Genomic DNA, 17,683 nt, shown 5'->3' on the forward strand with positions numbered 1-17,683 from the left:
TCCTCTGGGTCTTTCCTGCGGGTACAGGTTCCCAAGGCTTTTGGGCCATTCTCCCTGCTTTCCCAGGCTGCAAGCAGGGAGCTGGATGGGAAGTGGAGCAGTTGGAATATGAACTGGTGCCCATATGGGATGCCACACTTGGAGGTGGAAGACTAGCCAATTCAACCAGTGTGCTGGCCCCTGTTGATTCCATTTACCATGGAATGTTTGAAGTATGCTCATATTATATGTTTTAGTGCAGATTGAGGTCTATAGGTGTATTCGATTTACAGTGGTTGAACATGTCTTTCAGATTGGAGTGGTGCACAAGACCAGTGCCTTCAGATCGATCTTTGCCAAGCCAGTCATGTTGGAACAGTTTCTACTCTTGCATCTGTTGCCACAGTTCCCATTCAGCCCCACAGTCCTGAGGGGAAGGAACTGGTGTCCCACAGGGCTCAGTGTCACTCAGTTATGTGTGGGGAGGTGGGTTTGATTCAGGTTTTACTTCTAATATTTTCAGCTTATGCTAGATTTATCAGGATGCAACCCAGTCATAAGTCAAGAAGCAGCTGTATTTTTATTTCTGGAAGTCATTTATGGTTAACTTCAGAGGTGAAAGTGGTAAGGTGTTTTGGTTTCTGTATGGTGTATTGGGACAGAAAACTTTCTAGAAGAGATTTAGTCCATCTCCAGTGAGACTTCGTACTCAGTTCCATGAACAGCTGTCTGATGGCTTTTTAAAATTCAACCTTAAGGGGGCCCGGCGGCATGGCCTAGCAGCTAAAGTCCTCGCCTTGAAAGCCCCGGGATCCCATATGGGCGCCGGTTCTAATCCCGGCAGCTCCACTTCCCATCCAGCTCCCTGCTTGTGGCCTGGGAAAGCAGTTGAGGACGGCCCAGTGCTTTGGGACCCGGCACCCGCGTGGGAGACCCGGAAGAGGTTCCTGGCTCCTGGCATCGGATTGGTGCGTACCGGCCCGTTGCGGCTCACTTGGGGAGTGAAACATTGGACGGAAGATCTTCCTCTCTGTCTCTCCTCCTCTGTGTATATCCGGCTTTCCAATAATAATAAAATCTTAAAAAAAAAAAAAAAAATTCAACCTTAAGGACCGTGGATAATCTCAAAAGATAACAAAATGGTCAACTTTCAGTTATTTTAAGTAAAATACCCCCAGAGGACCATCTTAGGAAGTAAGGTTTTTTTTCAGCTCACTATCCAAGATCGGGGTCCTGATGGTGGTGGCAGTGGAGCAGGTGTGAAGGGCCAGCCACGTATTGAGCCTGGCATCAGGGCGACAGGCGCATGCTCTGCTTGCATAACCAACTGTCTCAAGAACACACCCAGTGACCCTAAGGCCTCCCAGTGGGCCTACTGTTCACCTTTAATTCTCCAGCCATTACCTGTTAGCATGAGACTTAAGGGTTTAAATATGTGTGCAGAGTAAAGGAGTAGAATCCTGTTCAAACCAAAGCAGGTATTTTCCTTTTCACATGCCTTCTGATAATTTCTGATTGTCTTCATTTTCCATGAATGCAGGGGAAGACTCTTTGGTTATGTATCCAAAACTACTACCTTTTATTCTAATTGAAAAGCTGGCAAAAAAAAAAAACAACAAAAAAAACAAAAAAAACCATCCCAGAAAACAGGTCAAAAGAATTGTGGCTAATACAGTATCCTACTTGGATTTTTTTAGTCTTTAAAAAATGTTTTATCCCTTCTCCTCCCAAATCAGCTCTTGCGCCAAGCTAGTTATATAATGTTAAGTTTTCGCGGGAAAGAGGAGCTTATGAGATGACAAGATGACCCCTGGTCTCATTGGGGTTGGCTTCTCGCAGGATGTTCATGCTGGGGAGCTTGTGGAATAGATATGCTGCCCACTTCTGCAGGATCTGCCATCACTGTGTTGACCTCTTCTCCCATGGAGAGCTCTGGCTTCCACAGCCCGGCTCAGGCTCAAGCCTTTGGATATATAGACACGGACAACCTCTCCTGTCTGGTGATGAGACAATATAATTTGTTTATCACCTTGAGTTGTTTACCACAGGCGATGAAAAATATGTTTTGAATTTAAAAGTGTGAAAAACAAGCGTGCCAGCGATCACAAAAGCTCTCCCCTCAAAGTAAACATGTTTATAGAGCAACACTCAAAACAAAATACTTGATCCTGATAAACCCCGGCCAATCCCAAGGAAGTAAACATGTTTACCACCAAAGCCTTATGGAGAACCCAGATGGCAGCCAGCTACCTGTGCACGTGCCTGTCCTTCCAGGGAGCTGCTGACGCTCCCCTGGGCCACAGGGACAGGGCCACCACCCTCTCTGCCAGTAAGAGGCCAGCCTCGCATGAGACCTATGGGATCAGCTCCACCAGTTTTCCTGGGAGAATGGCAGCTTTGCATCTTGTACGGTTGAATGGAACCATGAGCAGAAGGGATTTGCAAACCTGAGCCCAGGTTCCCATGATGCTTGAATATAAGCTTGTTAGAGACGGGGTGCCAAGTAGGCTTATGGGAACTATCCCTGGCCCCAGAAGAGCCTCGGATTAGCGTCACATATAATGACTTTCCGCATCCCGGGTGCTGTAGTTATGGTGTCTAGGAGATGAAATCTGAGTCCTGCCCAGCTCCCCGCCTCCCTGCTCTCAACTCCTATGAAGGAACTCAGCGCTTAGAGCGGACATCAGTAGGAAAGGCACAGACATCTTGAGTTCAGTGAGGATGTTTTCAGAGAAACAGGGTGATGAGGTGGAGGATGCAGGAATTGTGAACTTGTGGTGTTGAAGGGCTGTGTGCTGCACAGTTCAGGACCAAGTGCAGGCCAAAGACCCAGTGAAAGGTGGCTCTGAGGAGTGTGTGCTGTTGACCGAGGAGCGTCCTGAAAGGCAAGGTCTCAACAATGGGGCATTTCTAAGGAATAATGAGACCATGGTTTGGCCAGACCCCCAGGTGTAGATGAAGGAAGAGGAATCATTCATTGGCAGGTAATGTAGATCCTTCCTCGTAAAATAAGTATTTTTCTACTCTTTAGGTCAAGGTCACTTCTCTCAAATAACAGAGCAAGGGGTGAACCCAGGAAGTTTCTTAAAAAGGCCAGGCCCCCTCGGTGACTGGACTGTGCTGCCTCTTGAATGCAATGGAAGCTTTTACGACTGAGGAAGTTAAGATAGCCAGGCATATAACAGTAATTCAGTAACTGTATTTTTTTCAGTGCCTTATCCCTACCAGGCCAGCTGTAAACCTTGGCCAACCTGTTGGAAGGACCTGAATAGTAAAAGTGACCACACTGAAGGAATGGGACAGACATTGTGAATCAGTTACCAGAATTTCTTAGTGAATGTCCAAGAGTCTCCTTGTGGTAGAATGAAAAGCTATGAGGCTAGGCTGGGAACAGTCATTTCCATTCTGCATGTCCATGGTTGTTTTGTGTCCATTCTGTGTGTCCATGGGGGAGTTTGAGGGAACGTGCAGTGACTGAGGATCATGGTGGTTTCTGTAAGTACACGTGATAACAGAGGGGCTGTAGGCGGAGCAGTAACTGAACTCTACTGGAGGAAAGGAAGGTAGGCCGCTACTTCCCTAATGACCGCCTCAAGTTGCAGGGTGTGGAGCCAGTGGCTTCTGGAAAAGGGGTGGGGTACCCTGAGGATAGGGCCAGTCTTCAGATTTGTCAAGAAGTTGGGGGAGGTGGATGGTGCAGTGGTGTAGTAGGATAATCCTCGATATATAATGCTGGCATCCCATATGGACACTGGTTCGTGTCCTGGCAACTCCACTTCAAATCCAGTTCTTGGTTTATGGCTTGGGAAACCAGTGGAGGATGGCTCAAGTCCTGTCCTTGGGTCCCTGTACCCACATGGGAGACCCAGAGGAAGCCCTTGACTCCTGGCTTTGAATCAACTTGGCTCTGGCTGTTGTTGCTGTTTGAGGTGTGAAAGTAGCAGGTGGAAGATCTTTCTGTCTCTCCTTCTGTGTGTGGCTCTGCCTTCCAAATAAAAATAAGTGGGTAATGAATGGAGGGCGCCAGAGAGAGGTGCGTTTGATAATGAAGGAGTGATATTTCCCCAACACAGAAGAGGTGTTCTGGGGTGTCCAGAGGGGTCAGGAGGTGGTTTGTCTCACACCCAGTGAGCAGTTGTGATAACAAGGGGTGGGTTCATGGTGAGTCCACTGTTTTCTATAGCAGGGTTTGGACACAGGTGGAGGTGGGGGAAGGAGGGTGGGAAGACAGATGCCACTACAGGAACACCTCAGCCTGTAAGTTTGGAATGGAATGTTCCAAAGATTTTTCTTGTAAAAGGGAGTAATAAACAAGCCATAAAGGTTTCTGGTTGAGTGTCAGTGAGCTAGAAAAGTAATTACATGGAAATCGTATTCCCTGTGTGTGTTAATTAATCTGGTGAGATTATTTTTAAAAACTTGTTTTTGAGCCTTCACACCAGTTAAGGCCTCTGTTCAATTGAATACAGTCTTATTAATGCAAGCAGTAGTGGTTTGTTCTAGGGAACCTAATCAAAAGATAGTCCAGCAAGTCTGATGAGGCCACAGACCTTGGTGTGGCGACCCATTTCAGGATTGCTTTATTTATTTGAAATGCAGAGTTACACAGAGAAAGGGAGCGACAAGAGATCTTCCATCCGCTGGTTCACTCACCAGATGGGCCAGTTCGAAGCCAGGAACTTTTTCTGACATGGGTTTTCTCCCGCATGGGTGCAGGGGCTCAAGCTCTTGGGCCTTCTGCTGCTGCTTTCCCAGGTGCATTTTCGGAGAACTAGAATGGCTGGGACTTGGATCAGTGTGCATATGGGATGCTGGTGCCACGTGTGAAAGTTTACCATGCTATGCCAGGGCACTGGTCCCCAGACAGATGTCTTTTTTTTTTTTTTAAAGATTTATTTTATTTTTATTACAAAGTCAGATATACTGAGAGGAGGAGAGATAGAGAGGAAGTGGAGCTGCCGGGATTAGACCCGACGGCCATATTGGATCAAGGCGAGGACCTTAGCCACTAGGCCACGCTGCCAAGCTCCAGACAGATGTCTTTTTAGGATGCACTGGAGTTGTTGTTATTATTTTTAAAACAGGTCCTCATATTAATCAATTCAGATTGGTGTTTTGTTGGTGAGCTGACAACACATGCCCTTTTTTGCAGCTGAGGTGCTTTTTGAACTGGGTTCAGCGTTGTCAAAGTTATTCACAGGAGGTGGTGATGGAGCCTGCTCCGCCCACTTCTGTTCCCTGTCTATTTTGGTGCCATTTGCAACAAAAGAAACCAAGTTAGTAAATTAGAGAAGGGTTGACGCTCTCACCAGTACACTCTTTCGTGTTAGGTTGTATAACGGGTGAGGCAGAGGGGGCCCTCTCTTCCTATGAAAAGCCCTGTATAGCTTCTATGATCAAGGACTTTGGTCCTGAGGCTTGTGACCAGTTTCTTAGCTGATCTGGGGACATCTGTGAAGATGTTCATAGAACCTGCATGTTCTTATTGTGGACATACGTGTGTGTGTGTGTGTGTGTGTGTGTGTGGTGCATTATATTTATGTCATATACAAATTTAGAATTCCCACTGCAACGTACTAAAACTGTGAGATATCCACCTTGATTTGACTGCTGCATGGGATGCCCTGAGTTTTTGTGTTTTTTTTTTGTTTTTTTGTTTTTTTTTTTTGCCACCTTGGTCCTTTAGGGAAGGGGTGGTGGTGACTGGAAGGAAGCTGGGGAGAGAAGGGCTAAGTGGAGATGGCTGCCTGGCTCTTGGCAAAGAGGAACTCAGTCTACAGTGACCATAGCTAAGGGGAGTCGGAGAAATGGCTGCCCCACACACTCTGGTCTCTGAGATGGGATCTCCCATTGATTGAAGCAACAAGAAGCCAGCAGGCAGATTGCCAGGACTAAGCGCAGGGTGGGACATGGCGGGCTGGGCCTGTGGAGAAGCAGGTGGGAACATGTTCTCTGAATTTTGTTCTGGAAGGCCTCTGCATCTGACATGGCCGTCCTTAGCCGGGTAAGCCACAGTAGAGGTCAGTTGGGACACCTTCCAGATCGCCTGGTGGGAGGAGTCCTATAGCTTTGCAACAGCGGTTCGCACAGTGTTCTGCTGGGTCCAGCAACGCTGGCATCAAACTGGGTCCTTGCTAGAAATTCTTAGTCCCCCATACCCTTAGCTCTGGGGTCTCCTGAAACTAGAGGGAACGACCCAGTAGTTTGTCCTGTGTGAAGTCTCTGGGCATGCTGGTGCCCACTGTGGACTGAGGACTTGCTGCTGGGGGTCAGAGTTTGCTTGGCTGGTCCCGGTAATTGGAAAGGCCTCTCTGCTGGGCCCACCGCTTGATATCCCACAGGCCCTGGAGCCTGCCTTCACGGGCCGGACATTCTTAGGGGGACGTGGAAAAACAGATCAGATTGAGGCAGAGGGAAGCATGCCTGGTGCAGTTCATTCCTTTCTTTTTCCCAGTTCTCTTTTCAGCCACCCAGGGCAGTTCCAGGGCAGGCAGCAGACATTTGAAAAATAGATGCAAATGCTGCCTGGGCTGTTGTTGTTTTTCTGGTGCCTGGCAGTGTTTGGTAAACAACTTGATTGCTAGGTCCTGGCCTCAGGGAACCACAGCTGCTCTTGCCAGCTCCCTGCAGACTTTTGTACTGAGCAGGGATTGCTTCAGGGAAAAATAAACAGGGGAGAACAAAACAAGAAAACAGCCCGGTTGTGTTGTTACTGCCTCTACCTGGTTTCCCGGAGCTGTTTTGCAACCGCAGGCCCTGGGCTTTTGGTTCCCTTGCTTCCAAAACAAAGCAGGCCCCTGTGGCACCCAGACTCGTGTCTCCCTGGCTAGACTGTGGCATTTGGAGCAGCTACAAGCCTTGGAAGGCCTTGGAAAGGACTTTAGTAGCCACTGCCAGAATGTATGCATTTTTAAATATGTAAATTGAAAAAGGAGAAAAGGCTGATTCTTTCTAATGACCCCCAAGATGGTAATCTGGCTTTTCAGATCTCTAGGAAAACAGATTGAATATGGCACAATTAATGTTTCAGCACTTCTAGGCTTTTCTCTAAAATATTTTAATGGGCTTTTAATTTATTGCAGTTCCTGATTAGCAGGCTTGAGACAGGGCCACTGCTGGCCTTCTGGGCCAAGGTGTTCCCTGGGCTGTAGAGAAGTGAAGAACAAAAGGCTTGCTGAGCTGCCCAGCGCTGGGCCCTGAGGGGCCTCCCTGGGGCTCCCGGTGCTGAGCTGCCCAGCGCTGGGCTCCCTAGGGGCTCTCCTCTGGTCCTGCAGGTGCTTCACCAGAGCGACCTGGGCTCCAGGGTGGAAAAGTGCATTCCAGCTCTCTGAGACTTTGCCGACTTGCCAACTGACTGCATCAGGAGCTGGCGTCTGACGTGCACACCCTCAAGTGTGCAGGCCCTGCCTGGGTGAGTGACATCGCCACCATGTAAATGACTGCATTGGAGTAGGAGGCCAGGGATGGCACTGCCAGTGTTCTCTCTTCAATCTTAAGACCTGTATCTTGCTTTGTTTATGCATTCGCTTTCCATTTACTAACAAATTCTCTTGCCTTGGCTCTGCCCTCCCCTCCATCCCCACTTTCTTAGATCAGAGTATGTTCCTCCTGAAGTCATTTTCCTTGGGTCTGTCATAAATCTTTTAGAGTATTCTTATAGAGAGGTGATAAACTTCTGTTTGTCTGGAAAGCTCTTATTTCACCCTCATTTTTGACAGATAGTTTTCCTGGGTCTACTATTCTAGGTAGACAGTTTTTGCCTCTGGGTTGTATTCTGGATAATTTATTTGGATATCTGTCTTCTCTTCTCATATGTTTCTTTATTCCCATTGCTGAATTTTTCATTTCTAGAGCTCAGAGGACTTAAGTATTTCTGTTACTTGCAGAACTCCATGAAGATGGAATTGAATCTTGCATCTGTTGAGTTCTTAACAAAATACACATAGAAACAAAACAAAAATATTCCATAAACCACAGTGTTGATTCTTCCCTTCTTTCCGGGTGCACCTGGTTACTTGAATGTATTTGGCAGTCAAGCAAAGCAGCGCTGGTGATCCTACTGTCAGGGCATTGTTTGGCCAGCTGATGTCTTAGCCAGACACTTGATTCTCCTCCCATTGAGAATGGAAATTAAGTTCCTGCATGACATCTCCCAGCTCTCTATCCTCACTGTTTTTCTTTTTGGAAGGGGGAGAGGGTTGGGCGTGAGGGAAAGAGCTTGTTCCAGCAAGTTCTCCCCAAGCCTCTGGTTGGTTCCTCAGCTACCTTAAGGAGCTGGGAACTGGACTAGGACCAAAGCTGGGAGCCTGGAACTCTACCCAGATCTCCCAGAAGAGGGGCAGGGATGCAACTCCTGGAGCCATCACCTCCACCTAGAGTCTTCCATGGAACCTCACCATTGAACTTCACTTTCTGAGCAAACTTAAGTCAGAAAAGCTATGTCACAAGATAGGCTCTTAGCATTTTGAATTATTGCATTAGCTAGGGAAAATGTAACATTCTCATGAGTACAAGCTCTATAGAGTCAGGCTATTAAAACTGTCTTTGTGTCAATTCTCTTACCTGCATATTGACTTTGTAATAATGTTATCTACCGGGAACTTTGCTGTAAGAATATAATTTTAAGGACCTAGTGCTAATGAATCAGTGGCTAAAATCCTCATCTTGCATACACTGGAACTCCATATAAGTTCTCGTTTGTATCCCAGCTGCTCTACTTCCCATTCAGCTCCCTGCTTGTGGCCTGGGAAAACATGGAGAATGGCCCAAAGCCTTGGGACCCTGCACCTGCGTGGGAGACCTGAAAGAAGCTCCTGGCTCCTGGCTTCGGGTTGGCGCAGCTCCAGTCATTGTGGCTAAACAAATAAATCTTAAAAAAAAAAAAAAAACCACGAAGACTATAATGTTAAATGAAATAACTTGGAACATGCCTAAGACAGTATCTAGTGAGATTTGAGAAATGGATGGTGTTTTTACAAGATGTGGAAGAATTAATTCTTTGAGTCATTGATTTGTTGATTCAAAAGAATTTGTATTATCTCCCTGCTATGGGCCAGGCATAGTTTTCAAGTTTCCGAGAACAGTGATGAACAGGAGTTCCGGTTTCTCCTGGGGCTTATAATCTCAAGAGGAAGACAGGTGTATAAAGTACAAAAAATAACCTGAAGGGCTCTTGGGTCAGCAAATAGAATGATATGGTTGAAGGTACGTGGGGACCTAAGTTTATGTTGATGGGCAGGTTCTGAAAGTGGCTTATGTCTCTAAGATATCTTTTTTAAGGATAAGGTGCCACAAAGGTAGCAGGTCATGGCATCTCAGTACCCGGAATAGCAAAGGCACCAGCCTTGAAGCTGGGCAAGCCTTGGCTTGCTTGAGCTACAAGGAAGACCACTGTATCTGCCTTGGTTGCAGTGAGTGACTGGGTTGTGGTTTGAGGTTCATGTCAAAGTACACAGAATTATGTAGGGCCCTTCCTTTTTGTCTTGTGCCTTGCAGTCAAACTTCGGTGGCAAAGGTTAGAATGCTGGTTGGAAATGCTGGTTGGTTCTTGCAGTTGCTTGCTGACTTGGACAACAGGACTTTGTCACTTGGGTTCAGAATGAGATCCATGAATGACAGAGTTACCAATTCTTGGTAGTTTGTTGCAAATACAGAATCTCAGACTCCCTTTCCATCCTACTGAATAGGCTCACTGGGAGTGGGTTCAGGGATCTGTGTGGGAAAGGCTAAGCCTGCGGTGCAAATGCACATTACAGTTTGAGAGGCGCTAAGGTGGAATGCATTTGGCCAGGTTTCCTCCTGCGGCAGACCTGTGCCCGCAGCACAAGAACGGAAGCCAGCTCTGGGGCCTCACGGGATGCCATCAGCTGCCAAGGGTGCCAGCTCGCTGTGGGGTTGGGTACTTGTACCAGGGTGAGACCTTTTCCAAATACTTATAGTACTTCTCTGTCAAAGTACGTCTTTTCCAAATGAGCGTTTATTTCTTTGAGAGACAGAGACAGACGGATTGATCTCCCATTCATTGGTTCATCCCCCAAAGGCCCACAGCAGCTAGCACGAGGCCAGACTGAAGCCTGGAGTTAGGAGTTTAGCCCAATGGACCCTCTTGAGCCACTACCTGCTGCCTTGCAGGGTCTACCTTACTAAGTAGGCAGGGATGGATGAGGATTGCACCTAGGGCTCAAATCCAGGTATTGAGAACTCAGGTGTGTTAAGGACTGAAGCCAAGCCTGCCTCCACGATGTGTCTTGGATGGCAGTTGGGCCTACGTCCCATTTTAGTCAAGAAGCTTGAAAAAAGTTAATAGCCCAGGTTATTTAGAAGACACACAGTTTGTCAGAAAGACAGAAACGTCAAGCAGAAGGGACCTGGACTTGCACACGAAGAGCCTGGAATCCTGATTTGTTCCATGCACACTGATTCACCACAGCGCAGGGATCAGGCTTTTGGTTTTGAGCCAGGCCTTCGCCACTGGTTATTCTCTCTTGATACAAGTATCTATGAGTATTTTCCTTGTGTTATTGACCGTCATTTGTAGGATGTTATTAGGGAGAATAGAAACCATGATGGTTGGGTCTTGTATTGGTTGTAGTATCCATCATCATCATGATCATCATTATTGTTAGCTTAAAAATAATTTAATAGCATGATTGAATATGTTAAACTGTTGCAAAAGAGCATTACTTCCTAAGAGCGTGCATTTGTGTGAAGATTGAGTTTGAACAGCTTGTTGCTAATCCGAACTCTTCTAATAGGACGTAATATTTTTGTCATGCTAGAATGTTTGAGGCATTTTCTGCAGAGTCCACAGTAAATAGAAAGCCTTTTCAGTGTAAGAGGTGAGGTGGTTGCTAAATGCATCTTTCAAAACACCATTTCTGATTTGTGTGTGGCAGGCTCGGGCTGGAGGCTTTGGCATAACGTCGGCTGAGCGGTGTTTTCCCCCACCTCTAGTGCTGTGTGTGCCTTGCTGTTTTCAAGTGTAAGGAAGTGGTGGTTTTAGAAGTAACATCTTAGTTATATGTAAAAAAATATTTCTGTGTTGCAGTGTCCCAGGAGCTTTGGCTGCCACTTGCAGTTTCCAGACGCACCATTTCAGCCATGGTGAGGGCTTCGATCCCTTCTCTGATTTGCTGCCAGCCGTGAATGGGCGGATGTGATGCCTGCTAGCCAACAGGGTGAGTGTGTGTCGGTGGCTCTTTGCCTGATAACTCACGAGTCTAAAACTCCATCAGGATAGTGCCCCCCACCCCCCGAGGATAAGTGATAATCTAGAAGAAGGGACAAACTCCGCCGTTGTTTGCTGGTGTAGCCCTTGGGTGATTCATGCTGCAATCTCAGGATGTACGATCAGCAGAGGGGGACTCGGCTGGACCTTTGTGCTTGTTCTGAAAAGATTCCAAAGGCTGGACTGTCAAAATTACAAGACCACATGCTCAACCACATGAGTCCCAGTTTTTGGTGTCATTATGGAAAACTTAATGATCACACGAGCTGTCGTGGAAGAAGACTATAATGACCTCTATGAGGAAATTTTTGGCCTGATTTGTACATTCAGTGAGTCCCATTTGGACTTGCCTCATGATAGGACTTGTGGAGACTTTGGGCTCTCAAGAAAAACTCTTGGGCATGTTAAAACCATAGCTTATTCATTGAATTTTTAGAGACCAGAAGGAGCTTGATACTTTTATGTCAGTTTTACACATTTGATGTTTCTCTAATTTTTCCTTAGAAATTGATGGTTTCCTTGTGGTGAGAACACAGTGGTGACCTGCCTTTATCAGAAAGGATGACTGTTGAGACCAAATGTCTTGGGTGAAAACTGACATCATTTAGTAGTGGCTTTGTCATAGGATGAGGTCAATTTCAGGAGGAATTATTTGGTTTCTGGCTTTGTATTGGATGGCACTTAGTGGTCACATCCATTGTCAGAAATGTTCCTTGTTTGTCTTAGTAAAGCTTTCTTTGAAACAGGTTTTATTTACTGGAGAGACACATAGGGGAACGACATATTTTCTCAGAAGTCGAAAGAATAGTTGCTTGACATGTGAAACATTGATCTCTCTCTTCCACAAGTTCCTATTTATGACGAACCGTGTGGGTTAGAGGAACCCTAGAAGTTGTCTGTCTGAACCTGCTCTGTCTACACATGGCACAGGTCAGGGTCTGTAGGGTCTCCCTGGGGTGGCTGAGTCACTGAGCTTGGTCGGGAATGAATGCTCACTATTTGTTGCCCAATCACTGGTCCTTTCTTGCATATCTTAAAGAGATTAGCACAGCCCAGTCAGCTCAGCAAACCTCTGTTGTTAAATATCTGTTTAAGACACACTCATGCAGTGTCTATTTGGGCCAAGTGTTCAAAGATTTTATAGCTAGAGGTCATTTTGAAAAATGCCTGCACTTTCATAGATCTTTTTCAAAAGGCCTCACTGAAGCAACTAACCTAGATAGCAGGGACCAGATGATCCTCAAAGAGCCTGTTGACTTTCAGATCCACTTTCATATCGGCTTGTGTTTCGCTCACACTACTTGATGTTCGTTCTGTTCTGCTGGAGCCAGAGATAGAAGGAAAAAAGTTGAGTCTTGTAGCTTCTTCACCATATTCTTTCTTTATTTGGCCATACGTTAGGGCAGATAGTAAGCAGTACCACCTAAAGCAGGAAGTCCATAGTGGAAAGAACTGGCTAAGGGAGTTGTGGAATTTTCAGTATTGGGGTCTTGGATAATTTTAATGGGTGCTCTTGGGTAAGTCCCTTGGTTGCCATTGGTTCTTTAGAGGTTTTGCATTGCCTTGCAACTGTGACAAACTTGAGTAACTGTCTGTCGGTTAAGGAGCAGATGGCCTGTGTTAAATTCTGTTTTGGGGGGAATCTGGTAAAGTGAAGAACAAACTCTAGGATCGGTGTTAGATACAAATGAGAATGCATGCAGTGGTTAGACTTCTGAAGATAGTAAAATATCGGCAAACTCAGGTTTTGGGTTGCCTGTCATTTCTGTTTTCAGTATTGAGAGAGTCTGACTCAATCTCGCTATCATAAAATTGGTGGTATGTAATTTAACAAAACCACATGAATGGATTTATTGAAAATGAGGCTCATTTTATTCAATAATTTCAATTGGGTAAGTCCCACTATCTGAAAAATCAATCTGAAGAACTGTAATGAAAATGATCTATTGTTGGGCAAAATGCATTGTTAGACTCAGTTGAATACTTTGTCTTTCTAAATATGCAAGTGGTTTATAATTAATAGATCGTAATAAACTTCCCTTCATTCTGTAGCAAGTAGAGGCACCCTAAGCCCTGTTAGCTGGAGCACTTATTCTGATTTTGTTTAAATCCTCTTCTCACTTTTCCCTTAAGGCACACTTCAGAATTTGCCCCAAGGACTGATTTTCTCCCTTTATGATGCCATCAGCCCCTCCATGCCATAGCGCCTCTCCGTGCATTGTGTGTCTGCTCGTTAGCCCTTCCCTTGTCAAAAGTTTATTCACAGTCATACGTCTTCGAGAACTTTACAGTTCATTGAGTGAAACACAGATTAATCAATATGGCTGATAATTTGGCACATTTTAGCTGAAAATAAACTCTGAGTGAAACATTTCATGGTCAAGAGTTCTCATGGTGGAACAGGTCAGTCACTAGAGTAGGTGGTGAGAACAGCCAATTGCTTCACTCGGCTGTAAGAAAATGAAACTTTGAGAGAAATGGAATACACAGATAGATTATGGTGGCAAACCTTTTAAGGTCACACAAATTGTGATAGCCAGGCCTGCATAACAAATTAATGTAGGGGACAGGAAACGGAAAGGAGGGCTGCACACATCGGGGCTCTGGGTGTGCTGGGTTCTTTAATGCCACTGTTCACCAGGAAGGCATCACCCACCCTTACGCCATAGGTTTTACTGGTGCCTACCTCATGCGCGTCATGGACACCGAGAGCGAGGAATTGTTGAGCCCGCTGCATGCTTAGTAGGCAGCTAGCCATGAGGTTACAGTCTGCATTTGCATGGAGCGTAGAGGAGTTGAGTAGTTGCTGAACATGTGAGTTTGTTTGTGAGTCTCTGCTAAGGCACTGCATTGTTCCGGCTGAGCCGTTATCCCTGGCTCGTGGATGCTGTTTGAGAGTATGAGCGTCACATGACATGACTATGTCATGTTTGCCCAGAGTCATTTCCCCTTATTTGCCTAAAGTTTCTTCTTTGATCTCTCTCATAATCAAATTCCTAATGTTTGACTTCCTAAGAGGAGGTGAAAACGTGGGAAATTATGTCTTACTTCATGATTGATAGGACTGGGAGTTCCTTGCTTTTCTAATTAAAGCTAGACAATGTCAGTTTTTCTTACCTTTTTTTTGTTGTTGTTGGTTTTGGGGTAGGGTGGTGGCTCCACAGCTTCTGGGAGAAGGTGGGTACAGCTGACAGGCGCTTTGGGACAGAAAAGCTGGCTGGCAGGCTCTCCTGGGCTGCAGCCCGTCAGTGGCCAAGCCACTTTGTTGTGCTTAAATTTCCAGTCCCTGAAATTTTGACTTTGAAAAGTAATTTTAACAATTTAATAAACTATATAATAAGTTTTATAAGCCAGAGCGGATGATCTTAAGTATTTTGGTCTCTTTCATAACACAATGAACCTAATATTGGTAAAAATACAGATCTTCACTCGTGCCATAAAGAGAGGCTAGATTTAATAAGCTGTTATGAGTGCTGGCAGCTGCCTATCAGATTGTATAACGTGGGCTCCAGCATGCGGAGACAGTGTCAACTTACATTTTATCTCTGAAGTATTTTCGAGGCGTTTATTTTGCCCTTCTCCCCAGTCCCTAACCTAATAGAAATAATGTAATTGGCTGAATATTTTCCACAAAGCTAATTGGCTAGGGGCCAATGGTGGAATCCATTGTCTGGCTTGATGAAGATCAGAAATTAACATGACATTTACGTGGAGGTAATGGAATATGTTAGCTAGGTGGTAATTCCAGATGGTGCGGGAGGATCTGTCCTTTCCTGCCTGAAGCAGTGCGGGTGGTTCTGAAGCTGAAGAAAGGGCCATCACCCTCCTCCCCAGCCCACTTGCTCCTCCCAGCAATGGCCAGCCTGTCCTCCCCTGACCCCATGTCACGTGTACTTTTAAATTCTTCAGGCAGCATTATAAGACAAACTAATGAATTCTTCCATTTGTCAGTTAAAAAAGAAAATCCGCCAACTACTATTGTATGATTAAATTCCAATTAGAAGATTGCATTTAATTCAGAAGCTATAACATTGTTTTAATGAATTCTGTTGGAGGTGACAGTTTATGTGAGATAAATTTATATGGTGCAGGTAGATATAAATTCATTGGATAATGTTAAACATGTTACTTCTTATATATTAGCTGTGAAATTTATTTCTTCTCTAGTTACGTCCCCCAAGGAGGGCGAGTCAGAGGGAAAAACACGTCTTCAAGGAGAGAAGTGTTTCTGTCCTGTCAGACATTTGCTCGGAAGTAGCCTTTTCTCACTTTTATTAAAAAAAAAAAAATCTGTTACATTTCTGCATTAACTGAATTTATGATTCTTGGTGTATGCTATTTATAAAATTGAATATAGGTTTTATGATATAGGAAATTAGTCTAGGATTGAGCATATGATCCAAGTTTGTAATAAAGGTGATCTGCATTTATATTACAGGTATTTTCCTCTCCCCTCTAAGCGCCCTGTGGGATTACACACAGATTGTTCTGGGCGTACAGTCACTGTAAGCGTTGGAGGTAGTGGACAGGCTTTTGTATTGCTATGTCACTCCACAAAGCTGTAGACCTTTAACCTAGCCCCTGGCTGGAAGTCCTTCTGGTTTTCCAGAAGGTAACCCTTTTTTTGGTAACCCTTTGTTGTGTGTGTGCCTTCCCATGCCTCAGGCAAACATCATTAATGGATCACTTCCGCCTGGAATGTGGATGTAGCCTTCGAATTCTTTCACCTGAGTTCTTGCAGGAAAGCCTGCAGACTCACCATTCCTGTGGGTAGAAGCAACACAGAACGTAAGACAGCGGCGTCCAGGCAGTCTGTGTCTCCAGGTGCTCAGCACTTAGTAGCACACAGGGGGCACATAGCCTGTGTCTGTTTCATGCAAGAAAGACTGACCCACGTGCAGTTTTGGCAATGACAGGACTTGTGCCATGATTCCATTTTGGACACGTGTACTTGGTGGATTTGACTGGTGTGATACCTAGTTTACTTTCTACCCTTCATCTAGTTTTAGTGTTGTTTGAAGCATTACAGTGTTAGGATTTTTTTTTTTTAATTTCTGTAACTTTGGAAGAGACAAAAAGCAGCTCTTGTTGTCTTTGTACACGTGTATCGAGTGAGGCTTCCTCGCATAGGGAGGAAGTGGTGGTGTGAGAACCGAGCTTAGACTTTCACTCTCTGAATACAGGTTTTTTTCTCAAAGGGAGGGGCATAGATATGTTCCAGGTGCTGACCTGGGCAGGGCGAGTTCTTTACAATTCCTTTTTGCATATTAATCTTGGTTTTTATCAATATGCCGAAGCACCGTACCAGGGAGGAAAGCATGTAGCTATTATACTTCACGTGATGTAAAATTCTAGGAACTTAGCAGATTGCGAGTTGTTTTTGAAGCTGTTTGGTTTTCTCTTAACTTGGTCAGAGTCCTGCACAGAGGCTGAGAGAAGGAAACTCCCAGGCAAAGTGTGTGGAGGCTGTTGAGCTGCCTCTTGAGAACTGCCATCCTTCACACAGCATCCTAAAGAAAAAGGAGCCGTGAGCACATTTAGACTATCATGTAATGAATGTGCATTTCAGTTTTGTTTCAGTGTGATGTTTTTATTTGTCTCAGTCATGGCAGCATGAGTTGGGGAAGCGACTGTAGGTGCATGTGTTGGTGGTTAACCTTGCTCCCCTTGCCTAGGGTGGGGTGATTGGTGGGCTGTCTTCCAGGGTGACTGAATGGGCAGACACTGCTTGCGGCCTGTTAGGGGTGGCACTCAGGTAGTGCCTACTGTACAGTCCTGCCCAGATGGTTGATAGAGGCTCATGAGAGAGGAGATAGAATCTTTTTATCTTCCAGGGTCCTATGAGATTTCAATAGTTTTGACAGTAAACAGTCATGGGCAGCCGTTCTTTGGCCACCCACTTTTCTGATTCTGCTTTGGGGATCATGGTGGCTGTCTCATGGAATCCTGGCGGTGTCTCTGCATTCTGGGTATTCTGGTGCTCTGGGGTCATTGTGGAAAAGACAGAAGCTCTGTGTTTAAGTCCCGTGCCTGGGACACCAAGCCAGAGGCAGAGGTGGAAGGGACCCCCAAGAAAGGCCTGTTTCACTCTTGGATTTAACCCTGATGATGTCCCACTTCCTTGTCTTCTTTTGAGCAGATCTGTGGGTTTTTTTTTTTCCCCTTCTAAAAATTTATTTTATTTATTTGAAAGGCAGAAAGATAATTAGAAGAAAGAGATCTTCTGTCCATTGGTTCTCTCCCCAAATGGCTGGGACTCAGCCGGGCCAGAGCTAGGAGCCGAGAGGTAGGAGCTGGCAGCCTCATCCAGGCCTCCTTCCGTGTGGTGGGGAGCCGACATCTGCTGTTTCCTAGGCCCATGAACAGGGAACTGGATAGGTCAGTGCAGCCGGGACTTGCATGGGTGCTCTGCTCTGAGATGCTCACGTCGCATGTGGTGGGTTCACGTGCTGTTGCCCAATGCTGGCCCCAAATCTG

General features: G+C 45.6%; 1 protein-coding gene across 1 annotated transcript in view; it reads left to right on the forward strand.

Moving 5' to 3' along the window:
* The first annotated feature begins 11,026 nt into the window (after positions 1-11,026).
* Positions 11,027-17,683, forward strand: part of FOXP1 (forkhead box P1) — a 500,423-nt gene continuing 493,766 nt past the window's right edge. Inside the window, exon 1 of the mRNA XM_004581618.2 lies at positions 11,027-11,156. The gene's annotated coding sequence lies outside the window, so the exon portion shown is untranslated. The remainder of the gene's footprint in view (positions 11,157-17,683) is intronic.

The sequence above is a fragment of the Ochotona princeps genome, chromosome 21 (genome assembly GCF_030435755.1).
Source record: "Ochotona princeps isolate mOchPri1 chromosome 21, mOchPri1.hap1, whole genome shotgun sequence".
Classification (NCBI taxonomy): domain Eukaryota; kingdom Metazoa; phylum Chordata; class Mammalia; order Lagomorpha; family Ochotonidae; genus Ochotona; species Ochotona princeps.